This window comes from Mesoplodon mirus, assembly GCF_964341445.2.
Source record: "Mesoplodon mirus genome assembly, chromosome: 7".
Classification (NCBI taxonomy): Eukaryota; Metazoa; Chordata; class Mammalia; order Artiodactyla; family Ziphiidae; genus Mesoplodon; species Mesoplodon mirus.
Window position 1 is genome coordinate 91,794,391 of NC_138983.1, and position 13,888 is coordinate 91,808,278.

The following is a 13,888-nucleotide window of genomic DNA, read 5'->3' on the forward strand; positions in this document are numbered from 1 at the left end:
ACTCATTTATCACACTGTTTTGCTTTCATGAACCTTCCCAAAATTATTAAAACAGATAATGGGCCCACTCACACTAGTGTTGCTTTTGCAACATTTTGTAATTCATTACAAATTACCAATATTACAGGCATTCCATATAACCCTCAAGGACAAGGTATTATACAACGTGCAAATAGACCTTTAAAGCTAACTATTGAAAAAATAAAAATGGGGGAATTATATAGAACACACTACATAACCTTATAAATCATGCTCTGTTTATTTTAAATTTTCTCACTGTTGACAGGGGAAAGGTTGGTGGCTGAGCCAAGATTGGCCTTTCAATCTCTGGAGGTCCTCGGGAAAGATCCGCTAACCAGCACTTGGCGTGGTCCTGATCCTGTGTTGATTTGGGGACGTGGTCACGTGTGTATATTTCCCAGATCAGCTCCTGGACCTCTCTGGCTTCCTGAGCGCTTGCTTAGTCAAGCAAACAGATGGCTCGCCACAGCTCACAACTAGTTCAGAAGATGAAGAAGCTCTGCATCTCTCCCGAAAATTTGACAGTGTTGATTCAGAAAAAGAAGAAGAAGAGGAGACCACTTGCCAGGACGACTCAAAGGAGTGATGTTCCAACTTGGGGACAAATTAAACAATTGGTTTCACGAGCTCAAGAGTTAGTGAAACAACAGAATAATCCTGTTACACCTGTGACTTTATTTTTGGCTATGTTGGCAACCATTTCATGTGTTCCCTCTGTTAATGCAGCAACTTACTGGGCCTATGTACCTGATCCTCCACTATTAAAACCCATATCTTGGTCTGAAGCAGAGTTTCCTGTATTTTACAATGATACTCTTTATGGGCCTCTTATTGGGAATATAAAACAAATCAATATGTCTGTAAATTATACTAACTGGTTTAGTACCTATCCTGTCTGTCTTAGCCCATTGAATCTGGAAACTGGATGTTTAAAGGCTATTAGTTATGAGCATACAGATGTTTATGAGGGAACGGATCAATCAATTAGTTTGTCAGGCTCTCCAGGCATCCTTCGTTTTACAGGAACCAACATTACTCTTACATGCCCGGCTACCAGCCGACGAGAGGATCTTAAGGATACCATCATTTGCTATAAAAATGGGCAACCTATTAATATTAGAGGTCGAATCTCATACGCCTCACCACTTAGGGATTCCGCTATTACTATAGCCAAGGTTACAGGTGAAGATTCAGGAAATTATTTGTGTATGAAGCGTTTACTTGGAGGACAAGGGATACTTATGGCTGGACATATGGTTACTATTCTTAAGAGAAAATCAAAAAATCAATTTCCTCCTTTTATGACCATTAACTTTCCTGGATCCAATTTTGAATGTTGCAATGCATCTTGGAATAATAACCAAATATGGTGTACTGTAGATTATACCAAGGGGTAAATTCTTATCTCTTCTATTCCCGTCATAGATAGGTTTATCGCATTTCAAAAGAACTGGGATATATGGAAACTAGCTCTAACTTATTCCAATACACCTGTTATAACTTGTGTTGCTCCTCCATATACACTTTTTTTTTTTTTTTTTTGTGGTACGCAGACCTCTCACTGCCGCGGCCTCTCCCGCTGCGGAGCACAGGCTCCGGACGCGCAGGCTCAGTGGCTATGGCTCACGGGCCCAGCCGCTCCGCGGCACGCGGGATCCTCCCAGACCGGGGCACGAACCCATGTCCCCTACATCGGCAGGTGGACTCCCAACCACTGTGCCACCAGGGAAGCCCCATATACACTTTTGATTGGTTCTATTAACATTAGTAATTCTTCCAAAGGAGGATATAGTATTAGCTGTGTTCATTGTATTTTTACAGTTGTATGTTCCCTTCTGCAGGGACACAATCTGTGCTTATACTAAAGTAACCCATATATGTTATGGCGCCTGTACATCTGAGAGAACCTTGGTATGAAGATACTGGAGTACAGGCATGGGTGGAACTCTCTAAAGCCTTGCAGAGAAGGAGACGCTTTATTGGGTGGCTAATAGTAAGTTGACTTGCCTTGGCTGCTCTGTCTGCTACCGCGGCTACTGCCCGTCTTGCTCTTTCACAGAGTATTCATCATGCTCACTTTGCTAATCAATTATCTCAAAATACCAGTCTTGCTTTATCTTTACAAAGTCACATAGATTTACAGATGAATAACAAGTTAGGTGAATTTAAAAACGCAATTTGGGGGATTGGAGATCAGATGGCAGCATTAAAATTGAGGATGCGTTTAGCTTGTCATGAAAAGTATACGTGAATTTGTGTTACTCCTTACAAGTACAATGACTGTATTTGGGAATGGGAAAAAGTAAAAATGCATCTGCTGAGCGTTTGGTCAGATAATAATATTAGTCTTGATCTTAAGAAATTAAATGCTGAAATTCAGGATATACAAAATGCACATCTTGATGATATTTCGCAAGAAGATGTAATTAAAACTTTACTGGACCATTTAAAGTGGTTAAACCCTCAGTCGTGGATCACTGGAGGGTTGTCAGGATTTATTACCCTGGCCATAATTTGCCTATTATTGATAATAATCTTCTCATGTCTGTTTCGTATCCTCATGCAACAATATACTACTCTCGGCACTACGCTTCATGGAATTATTTTGCAGCAAAAATTAAAAAATAGAAAAGGGGGAACTGAGGGAAACAGTCAGCCTTGAGATCAGGCTACGGACATGCCAGGCATGCCGCCGCTGCTCGAAGGGACTGTCCCTACTTGTTCCCCTCCTTGTTCCATTCCATGGGAGATAAATCACCAGGGCCCAGAAATCAGAAAGAATGTAAAATGAGACAAGCAAAGCTGTCTCCCCCCTGCACATGCAGGTTATTTTGGATGATTCTGGGCTTATGGGTTTTCTCCCAGGGAAGTTAACCTTGAGCCGAGACAGTCTATAGATAATGTAAACCACCATCTGGCAACCTTCCATTTCTAGTCTATATAATCTGCAACCGGAGCATAATAAAACTTGCCTTGCAACCATCAGTTGTCTTGGTCCTTCTGACCGCATTCGTCGGTGCTACTTCGGTTCCTTACCCCGTCCCTCCTGACCCTGGGCGGTGAAGTCCTCTTTCTCCGGCTGCTCCGCGGCACATCTGAATAGACGTTTGTGTCTTGCTGTCCTGCACACGTGCCGTCTAGTGACAGGTATTGTGTCTGCTGGTGGTGGTGTACATTGTGTCTTTCCGAAGCGCTGAGGCAGGACACCTGTTCTGTAGCTGCAGCTGATGCCTGAAGGTATCCTAGCTGACAAATTATTGATGAATGAGAACTTGAATTTCTAAAGATTAGTACTGTTAACCAGAATCTGAGCAAGGAGTCTCAAATGTAATTCTTAGCCAGAATTACATGTTAATGAACCATTTAACAGTGTAAATCGAGGAACATCAGTGTAGGGATTTCTTTTCATTTATTTTTTACCTGTTTGAAATATCAGTTAAAGGTTGGCAGCTTGGTTGCGGACGAACGGTCGTTTGAAGTTCACCAAACTACTTAATGTGGAATAGGATAACAGACTTCCAACGCCCTCAAGGCTGTGACCTTGCAGCCATTTTACACAGCACGTCATCATCCTATAGGGATGAACCTTTCCCTGGCCCGAAAAGTAGCCGCTCTGTTGAAGCTTTGCTTATTGGAACAGGCTTTTGTTTCCAGGTTACATGTCTGTGGAAGACTTAATTCTGAATAGAGATATAGATATTACTGGAAACTAATTGTTTTTCTATTATACTCTGCTTTATCAAAAAAGTAAAACATTTAAATTGTGCTACAAATATTCAGATGTTGTCTTGCAATCTTTAAACAATAAATGAATGATTTGCCCTTAAAAAAAAGAATTAAGCAGTTAAGCTGTTGGTCCCACATCAGACAAATCATCCTTATACCTCCTGTCAATATTTATTGTTAACAGAGACTGTTATTTTATGAATCCTTATGATCCCGTGATTCTTTCTTTCACGTTTCAGGGCACAGCAGGTGAGAGAGTGGATTTGTTAAACTGGGTGGGTTTATCCTTCTTTTATGCGTTCATGCAATTTTATGTTCATTTACTTACTATACACATATGGCAATAGAAGCTGCTAAAGCAATCATTGCTATTGTGCAAAACAACAAGGCACAGAAGCAGATGTCTTATTTCCGAGATTTCTCCCCCCTGGATTATTGTGATTAAAGATACTTTCCCGCAATTTCCTGGAGAGGACAAGGGGCTACTCGCTGGAGGTTTTTTAATGACTTGGAGAAAGGCTCAAATATGCCCCCATTATGGTAATCCACCCCAGGGGCAAACCACACAAGAATATTATGAATTTATTTTATTTTTCTATCCTTGCAAAGGTAATACTCAGCTCATTAGAATATGAAAACTATACTGTCAAATTTCAGAATTACATGGATGAAGAAAATCACCAAAGTGGCATCATATCATGTGTGTTTATAGTTGTATTGACTCTATTAACTATGTTGTGTTAACAATGTATTGTGTATATTGAAAAGGCAAAATGCTGTACCTTATTTCAGAGAAAATAATTATGTTGGCAAACCCCAAATTGTACATTGTAGACGGGTCCTAGGAAAAGAAGACTTAATTCATAGTGGACAAGAGGTTAGCTTCTGTTTTCAGCCATGTGCTATTTCAAGAATTAAACATCATGAATAATACAGGATATAAGAGGACTAGTCTAAAGACGGAAAAGCACATTTTGATTAGGAAAGAGAATTTAAAGGGCCTCCCTGGTGGCGCAGTGGTTGAGAGTCCGCCTGCCGATGCAGGGGATACGGGTTCGTGCCCCGGTCTGGGAGGATCCCATATGCCGCGGAGCGGCTGGGCCCGTGAGCCATGGCCGCTGGGCCTGCGCATCCGGAGCCTGTGCTCCGCAACGGGAGAGGCCACAACAGTGAGAGGCCCGCATACCGCAAAAAGAAAAAAAAAAAAAAAAAAAAAAAGGAAAGAGAATTTAAGGCTTAATTCTTTATTTTTTTTAAGGAAAACTGCCTTATTACTATGAGATAAGAAAACTGTTTCCTTCTTTTCTTCCTTGCTTTCTTCTTCTTCTTCTTTTCTTTAACCTTTTTTACTTTGGATATTTGGATATTTGGATATTTGACCTCTAAGCTGAGATGACTGGAAATGCCTCCTCTGGGCACTAAATGCTGACATCTCCTGATAAGAGGGAAGCTGCAAAGTAGAAGAATTGAAGGTCAGTATGTTGATATTGGTCTCCAGCACATTGATGTACATTTGTGTATTGGGGAAGGGGAGTGAAGCTTGAGAGTGGGCCAGTGGGGAGGGGTAAATATTTTGTGATGCTGTCTACCTATGGGCTGATAAAGTTTACAGCTGCATTAGGAGGACAAGCATTACCATTCGCATGAAAAGTAGGGCAGACGTCAGTTGCAAAAGCTTCTAGCCATACACATAGGGAAATACATAAATGATACACCTTATTGCATTCACCCATTCACCCTCCCCTGTTCACGCTAATTGGAAATTTCTATCCATTTCAGAGAAGTAACACAACTATCAATCATTTTCCCTGGCACGAATCTTCCAGGAGGAAGAAAATGGAACACGCCTAGCAGCAGAGCTCACGCACTAGCCCATGTGTCTTAGATTTAATATCTGATCACTAGCTGGATTGAAGCCAAGAGGTGGCTCACAAAGTTGCTGCATATTAGAATCACCTGGGGAACTCTGAGACCTCCCCGTGCCCAGGCTCCTCCCTAGACCTACTGAATCAAAATCTCTGGGGCTGGGACCCAGACACCCAAGTTTCTCTTAAAAGCTCTTTAGGGGAAGGGATATGGGAACAGATGTATATGTATAACTGATTCAGTTTGTTATAAAGCAGAAACTAATTTAAAAATATATTTAATACTAAAAAAAAAAAAAAAAGAGCTCTTTAGGTAATTCATACGAGCAGCAAAGCTTGAGAACCAGCCCAATAACGGGAACAAACGTATTTCACACAGATAAAGTGGGGCAATTCATATGTTAAAAGAACATGAATATATATATATATATTTCTTTTTTTCTCTTTATTCTGTTTGTGTTTCAACTAGGCTTTTTTTTTCCTTCTACAAAAAGCGTTATTGTTTCCATTTGGTCCAAGGCTTGGGAGAGGGCTCCAGGGCGGTTACAAAGCTGCCTAGTGGCTGCAAAGCTGGGCTTCAGGCAGAAGCTCTGACGCCAGAGGGGCTCCTCAGAGGCCGCTGGACTTCAGTGACTCCTGTTTGTGCTCGAGCATGAGCCTTTCGAAAAGATACTCGCCCAGCACAGCCTGCGGACCAGCCAGCCTGCGGAGGTTGGTCAGGTGGTTGCCCATCTTCTTGATGAGTTTCAGCTGCTCCTCCAGGAAGCGGCTCTCCAGGAAGTCACAGAGGTGGGAGTCTGCGCGGGCAGGACCCAGGGCGCGCAGATCCGATAGTGCCTGGTTCAGGTTCTTCTCCCTAAGAATGGCGGCTTGCACAGTGTCCTGGGTTTTACCCCACTCATCTTGAGAAGGCTTCCGCGCATCCTGGAAGAGGGCGCGGCCGCAGCACTTGTTTTGCATTTTCAAGAGTCGCTGGGCGCCCTCACACTTCTCTTCAGCCAGTTGGCGAAAACTGTGGCCCCCATTGTCCAGAGTCCCACTGTTGCTGTGGAAATAGAAGCTTAGAGAGGGGTAAGTGTCCACAGATGCATGTTGAACAGGCGGTGGATGGCGGCCTCCACCTCGATGGAATAATTCTGACGAACCTGGGAACTCGTGGTTGATCAGTGATAAGGAGCTAAGCTCCAAAAACGGTGTTGGCCTGTCCTGGAGGCTGAGGATAGCTGAGTGGCTGATTCCAAAGGTTGCGGCAGGAAGAAATGTTGGAGGGTGGTCGGGGGCTGGAGCAAGGAGCGTCCCTGGGTCTGTTCATTCCAAACACTGTTGAAGCCAAAGACAGATCTGCAGGACTGCCGAGTGCACTGCCTCAAATAGGCTTTGATATAAATGAACAAGAAGTCCAAGCAAGGACAAAACTTACCCTTCCCCCCACCAAAATAGCTGGTGATACTAGAATCTAGATCTGGGAAGGGATTCTTCCATTACTTTAACATTCCAAGCCACTAGAGCAGTGGTTCTCAAAGTATGGTCACCTTGTAAGCAAGCAGTACCCTATGGGGCCTTCCTAGGACAGACCCATCCCCCATAGCCTCTGCTGTAGTTCCTCTCTGAAGTCCTCAGATAATAGTATCTCAGGCATATTTCTTGAGTTTTCAGATGCTAAAAACCACCACCCAATGGAAGGAATTAACTCTTTGATGATCATGAGCACACAGCCCCCAGACCTTCTGGCATCCTAAGAATGGATAATGTTACCTGCCCTGTGGCCTCAACATCAGCCAGTCAGATGATTGTGCACGAGCTGATCACATTCCCTGGGACGTCCCTCCCTCACGTGGCCTTTAAAAATGCTTTGCTGAAATCCTTTGGAGATTTCAGGGTTGTTGGAACACGGGCCACCCCTCTCCTTGCTCGATCCTGCAATAAACCTTTCTCTGCTCCAGACTGCAACCTTTCGGTTTGTTTGGCCCCACTGTGCTTCAGACACACGAACGTGCATTCGGTAACAACCTGACCAGCTTTACCAGCGTCCCCTGATAATGTGTCAGATATTCAAGTTTTAGGGCCCTGTCCCAGCCCTATGGAATCAGCAACTCTAGTGGGGCTCAGTGATCTCTGTTATAACTGGCCCTCCAGATGATTTTTATTCACCTTAAAGTTTGAAAATATCTGCATTGTCAGCTGCCAAAGCGTCCACCAGCAGGTGAAGGGGAGAGACGCCTGGAAAAGATAGGGAGTAGCCAAGGCAAGTACAGCAGCATTTGCCGTGGTGGTAATGGAGAATGCCTTTTCTCCACTGGTTGGCACAGACGAGTATCTGGGGGCAGTGGCAGGGTTATTTAGGATGCTTTACATTTCAATGTAGAGTGACCTCTGTCCTGGTTTGCCAGGGACTTCCCCTGTGTGAGCACTTAAAATCTCATCCTGGCAAACCCCTTAGCCCTGGATTTGAAAAACTTAGGAAATCACATGAAATTTAGGGGAAACATGATCTAGGTTTTGGGCAATTCACAAGTGCTCATTAAAGCTAAGCAAGTATGGACAACATCTAGCCTTCTTTACCCCTTTGCAGGAAGGTAAATCTGATTGAGTGAAAGAACTTATTGTTAAGAAATCTTTGTAGAAACATCCCCTTCTGCTTAGTCCGCTGGTTCTCGCTTCTGGCTAGACAATGGCATCGTCTGAGGAGATTTAAAATGATTTTATTGGTTTAGGATGACCAACTGTTGGTGTGAGGGTTTTTAAAAAGTGCTTCAGATGATTCTAATGTGCAGCCAAATTTAGGTGCCACTGCTTAAGCTTTTGAACCGCTGCTACATATTTTCACCTCATCTTCCTATGAGAATATCCAACTGTAGTTGGTTTGTTTTTTTTTTCTTTTTCTTTTTTTAACTGTCTTATTATAAGATATAACTGTCTTAAATAAGATTGAATGTACAGAAAATCCTGCTAGTCCATCTGGTATAGCTGGATCCTTAGAATAATATCGTTAAGATATATACCATTTAAGTATTGTGATTGGCCTTTTAAAAATTAACATATGCATTGAATTAGTACCATCTGTTTTGAAGCTGTCATGTTGGGTAGCTATACCTCTAATCTGCTGCCATTGCTAAATATCTGGACACCTCTTATTAGGAATTGCTTTTAAACATCTTTCGGGGTTAAAACCAAGATTGCTGTATTATTTGTACTGGGACCACAAAAACCTCACAAAGGTCCCCCACTGTACTTTCTACCCCCATCTCTAACCCTTGGCAACTTCTAATCTGTTCTCCATCTCCACAGTTTTGTTACATATTGAATAATATGTAAATATCATCATGAATTACTTAATCTTCGGAGATTGGCTTTTTAAAATTTTTCCCTCGGCATCATTCCCTTGAAGTTCATTTCAATTTTTGCATATATTAATAATTTGTTCCTTTTTGTTGCTCAGTAGTATTCTATCATAAGATTTTATCACAATTTGTTTCAACATTCATCCATTGAAAGACATTTGGGTAGTGGCCAGTTTTGGGCTGTTATAAATAAAACTGCTATGAACATTTATGTGTAAGTTTCTGTGGGAACTTAATGAAGTTTTTGTTTCTTTTGGATAAATGCTCAAGAGTACAATTACTGTGTTGTAGGGTGAATCTACTTTTAGGATTAAAAGAGACTGTCAAGCTGTTTCTCAGAGTGGCTAAACCATTTTATTTTCCCACCAGTGATGTGATATCATTTTTCTATGTACTCACCAGCATTTGATGTTGTCACTATCCTTTAATTTTAGTTATTCTCTGATATCTCATTATGGTCTTAATTTGCATTTCCCTAATGGCTAATGATGTTGAGCATCTTTTCATGTGCTTCTTTGCCATGTGTATATTCTCTTCCATGAAATGTCTGTTCCTGTCTTCTGCCTATTTTCTAGTTGGGTTTTTTAAAGTTGTTTGGAGAGTTCTTTGTATATTATAGATACAAGTCATTTGTCTCATGTGGGATTTTCAAATATGTTATCCCACTGTGTAATTTGAGTTTTCATCCACTTAAAATGATCTTCTATGAAGCATTTTTAACTCATTTTGATGAGATCCAATTTATCAATGTTTGCTTTTATTGATCATAATTTCGGTGTCAAGTCTAAGAATTATTCACGTAGTTCTAGATGCCAAAGATTTTCTCCTATTTTTTTTTCTCAAAATGTCCTGCTTTTACATTGAAGATTATGATCCACTTTGATTTAATTTTTGTGTAAGGTGTGGAGGTTTAGGTTAAGGTTCATTTTTTGTTTGTTTGTTTTTGTCGAGGGATGTCCAACTGTTTCAGTACCATTTTTTGAAAAGTCTCTTCTTCCTTGATAGCTTTCATACTGCTGTCAAAAACAAGTTAAATGTATTTATGTCAGTCTATTTCTGGGTTCTCTATTCCATTCCATTAATCTGTGTATCTACCCTCCATCATTACTGCAAAATCTTGAAATTGGGTAGATGAATTCCTCCCATTTTAGTCTTCCTTTACAAATTGTTTTAGCTATTCTTCAGCCTCTTCTTACCATATAAATCTTAGAATAAGCTTGTCTATATCCACAAAAACCTTGAGGGCCTTTTAAGAGTAACTCTGTTAAGCCTCTTAACTTGGGGAGAATTGACCTCTTTATTATGTTGTGTTTTCTAATCCATGAACAAGGTATGTCTCACTATTTTTTTTTCTTTTTTTTTTTTTTTTTTGCGGTATGCGGGCCTCTCACTGTTGTGGCCTCCCCCGTTGCGGAGCACAGGCTCCGGATGCGCAGGCCCAGCGGCCATGGCTCACGGGCCCAGCCGCTCCGCGGCATATGGGATCCTCCCAGACCGGGGCACGAACCCGTATCCCCTGCATCGGCAGGCGGACTCTCAACCACTGCGCCACCAGGGAGGCCCGGTATGTCTCACTATTTGTTTGGGACTTTTACATTTTTCTTCATCAGCATTTTGTAATTTTTAGTATAGAGGACCTATAAATGTCTTATTGGGCTTATATTTAAGTATTTATTTAGGTCAGTTGTAAATGGCATCACATATTTTTATTTAAGCTTCTACACATTTGTTATTAATATATAATTTGATAAAACTGTGTTGATTTGTACTCTAAAACATTTACAAACTAATATTATTTCTCAAGCTTTTTGTGGATTCCTTGGTATTTTCTCCATTTAGATTATCATCTCCTCTTCAGATACCGTTTTACTTTTCCTTATTTAATATAGTAGTATATATTACTATTCAACATTCAGTAGGATATATTCCTTCCTATTCAACGTAGTAGGAATAGTCCTTTTATCTTTTAAATAAATGTTTTAAAAATTTAACTTTTAAATTTATGTATTTATTTATTTTTGCTTTATTTTCTTACTAGAACCTCCATTAATATATTTAATAAAAGTGGTGAGGGCAGATATCGGTGCCTTGTTTCTGATCTTACAGAGAAAGCATTCAGTCTTTCACAGTTAAATATAATGTCGGTATAGGTTGTTTGTAGATCCTCTTGATGAGTTTCAGTATGTTCCTTTTCTATTCCTAGTTTTCTTGGGGGTTTTTTTCTTCTTTTTTTAAATTTTTAAACTTTATTTTTATTTTTTACAACTTTATTGGAGTATAATTGCTTCACAATGGTGTTAGTTTCTGTTTTATAACAAAGTGAATCAGTTATACATATACATATGTTCCCATATCTCTTCCCTCTTGCGTCTCCCTCCTTCCCACCCTCCCTATCCCACCCCTCCAGGCAGTCACAAAGCACCGAGCTGATCTCCCTGTGCTATGAGGCTGCTTCCCACTAGCTATCTACCTTACGTTTGGTAGTGTATATATGTCCATGCCTCTCTCTCGCTTTGTCACAGCTTACCCTTTCCCCTCCCCATATTCTCAAGTCCATTCTCAAGTAGGTCTGTGTCTTTATTCCTGTTTTACCCCTAGGTTCTTCATGACATTATATATGTGTTAGCATACAGTATTTGTCTTTCTCTTTCTGACTTACTTCACTCTGTATGACAGACTCTAGGTCTATCCACCTCATTACAAATAGCTCAATTTTGTTTCTTTTTATGGCTGAGTAATATGTCATTGTATATATGTGCCAAATCATGAATGGGATTGGATTTTGTCAAATGCGTTCTCTGCATTAATGGATAGGATCACATGACTTTTCCCCCTTAATCTATTGGATATGGTAGATTACATTGTTTGATTTTCAAATATTTAACCAACTTTGCATAACTGGAATAAATACCACTTGGTCATGATATATTATTCTTTTTATATATTTCTGGATTTAATTTGCTAATATCTGGCTGAAGATCTTTACAGGCAATTTCATAAAACATATTGGTCTATAGTCTTCTTCTTTTTATACTATTCCTGTCTGGTTTTGGTATCAAGGTAATACTGGCTTCATAAAATTAATTAGGAACGGTTCCCTCTACTTCTATTTCTTATCAAATCATGTAAAATTGGTTTTCATTCTTTAAGTCTTGGGTAAAAGTGAAACATCTAAGCCTGCATATTTCTTTTGGGAGTTTTTATATGAAAAATCAGTGTTTCTAATGGTTACAGGAAAATTGAGATTATCTATTTCATCTTGGCTGAGTTTGGGTAGTTTTGGGTGTAGAAGAATTGGCCCATTTCATCTACATTTTTGAATTTAGAGTGTAGACTTGTTCATAATAACTTGTCCCTTATTAACCTGCAGGATATGTCATGGTATCCCTGGTTGCATATCTGATATCTGTGATTTGTGCCATCTCTGTTTTTACCTTTATCAGTCTTGCTAGATGTTTATTGATTAAATTGTTTATTTCCAAGAACCAGCCTTTTGTTTCATTGATTTTCCCCCCCATTTTCCTGTTTTCAGTTTCATGGATTTCAGTTTCATCTTTATTATTTCCTTCTTTCTGCTTGTTTAGTGTTTTTTCCTCTTCCTTTTTTACTATTGTAATATAGAAAATGAGATTATTGCTTTGAAATATTTTATTTCCCAATTTAGTTCTATAAACTTCCCTTTTAGCATTACTTTCACTTCATTCCACAAACTTTGATCTGTTATATCTCCATTTTCTTTTATTCTATGCATTACGAATTTTTTCCTTGACGCTGTCTTTTTTACCCATGAGTTCTTTGGAATTGTGATGTTTAGTTTTCATGTGATTGAAGATTCTCCTGTTGTCTTTCTGTTATTGATTTCTAGTCTGATTCCATTATGGCTAGAGAACTCTATGATTTTAATTCTTTTAAATCTGCTAATGTTATTTTATCACCCAATATATGGTATATGAGTGAATGTTCCACAGACACTTGAATATGTATTCTGCTCTTATTGAGTGTGTTCTTTAAATGTCAGTTATGTCTTGTTGATTGATGATGTTTTCAGCTCTTCCATCTCCTTGCTGATTTTTCTGTCTGGTAGTTCTATAAATTGCTGTGTTGACGTCTCCAATAATAATTGTGGATTTAAAATTTTCTCCTTTTACTACCTTTTTCAGTGTTTGCTTCATGTATTTTGAAGTTCTGTTGTTTGGTGCACACACATTTCGTATCACTAGGTCATCTAGGTGGATTATTCCTGTTATCTTTATGTAATGACCCTGTTTGCCCCTAATAATTTCCTTTGCTCTGAAATCTACTTTATCTGATATTAATTTATCCATTCCTGCTTTTTCTGATTAATGCTCACATGATATATCATTTTCATCCTTTTACTCTGAACTACCTATATCAGGATGTTTAAAGTAAGCTTCTTATAGACAGTGTATACTTGGATCATGCTTGTGATTTTTTAATCTACTCTTCCAATCTCTGTCTTTGACTTGGTTACTTAGATCATTTACATTAATGTAATTATTGCTATGTTAAAGATTAGGTCTACCATTTTATTTTTTGTTTTGTCTTTTACCTTAGTTTCTGAATCTTGTGTTTCTCTTATTTTGCCTTCTTGTGGGTTACTTAAACATTTTTTAATAAGCCCATTTTAGTTTATTTATTTATAATCATGTGTGTATAGTTTTCTTAGTGGTTGCTTTTGGCATTACAGTATACATATGTATACTGTATCATAGTCTACTGGAATCAGTGTTTTATGACTTCAAGTGAAGTTTCAAAATTTTACTTCCATTTAGGTCTCTTAATATTCCCCAGTTTTAAAGTATGATTTTCTGTAGTATTTCCTTTCTCTACATTGAGAACCACATCAGATGGTGTCCTAATTTTTGCTTGGACCATCATATAGTATTTAAGAAACTCATGAGACTAATGATAGTC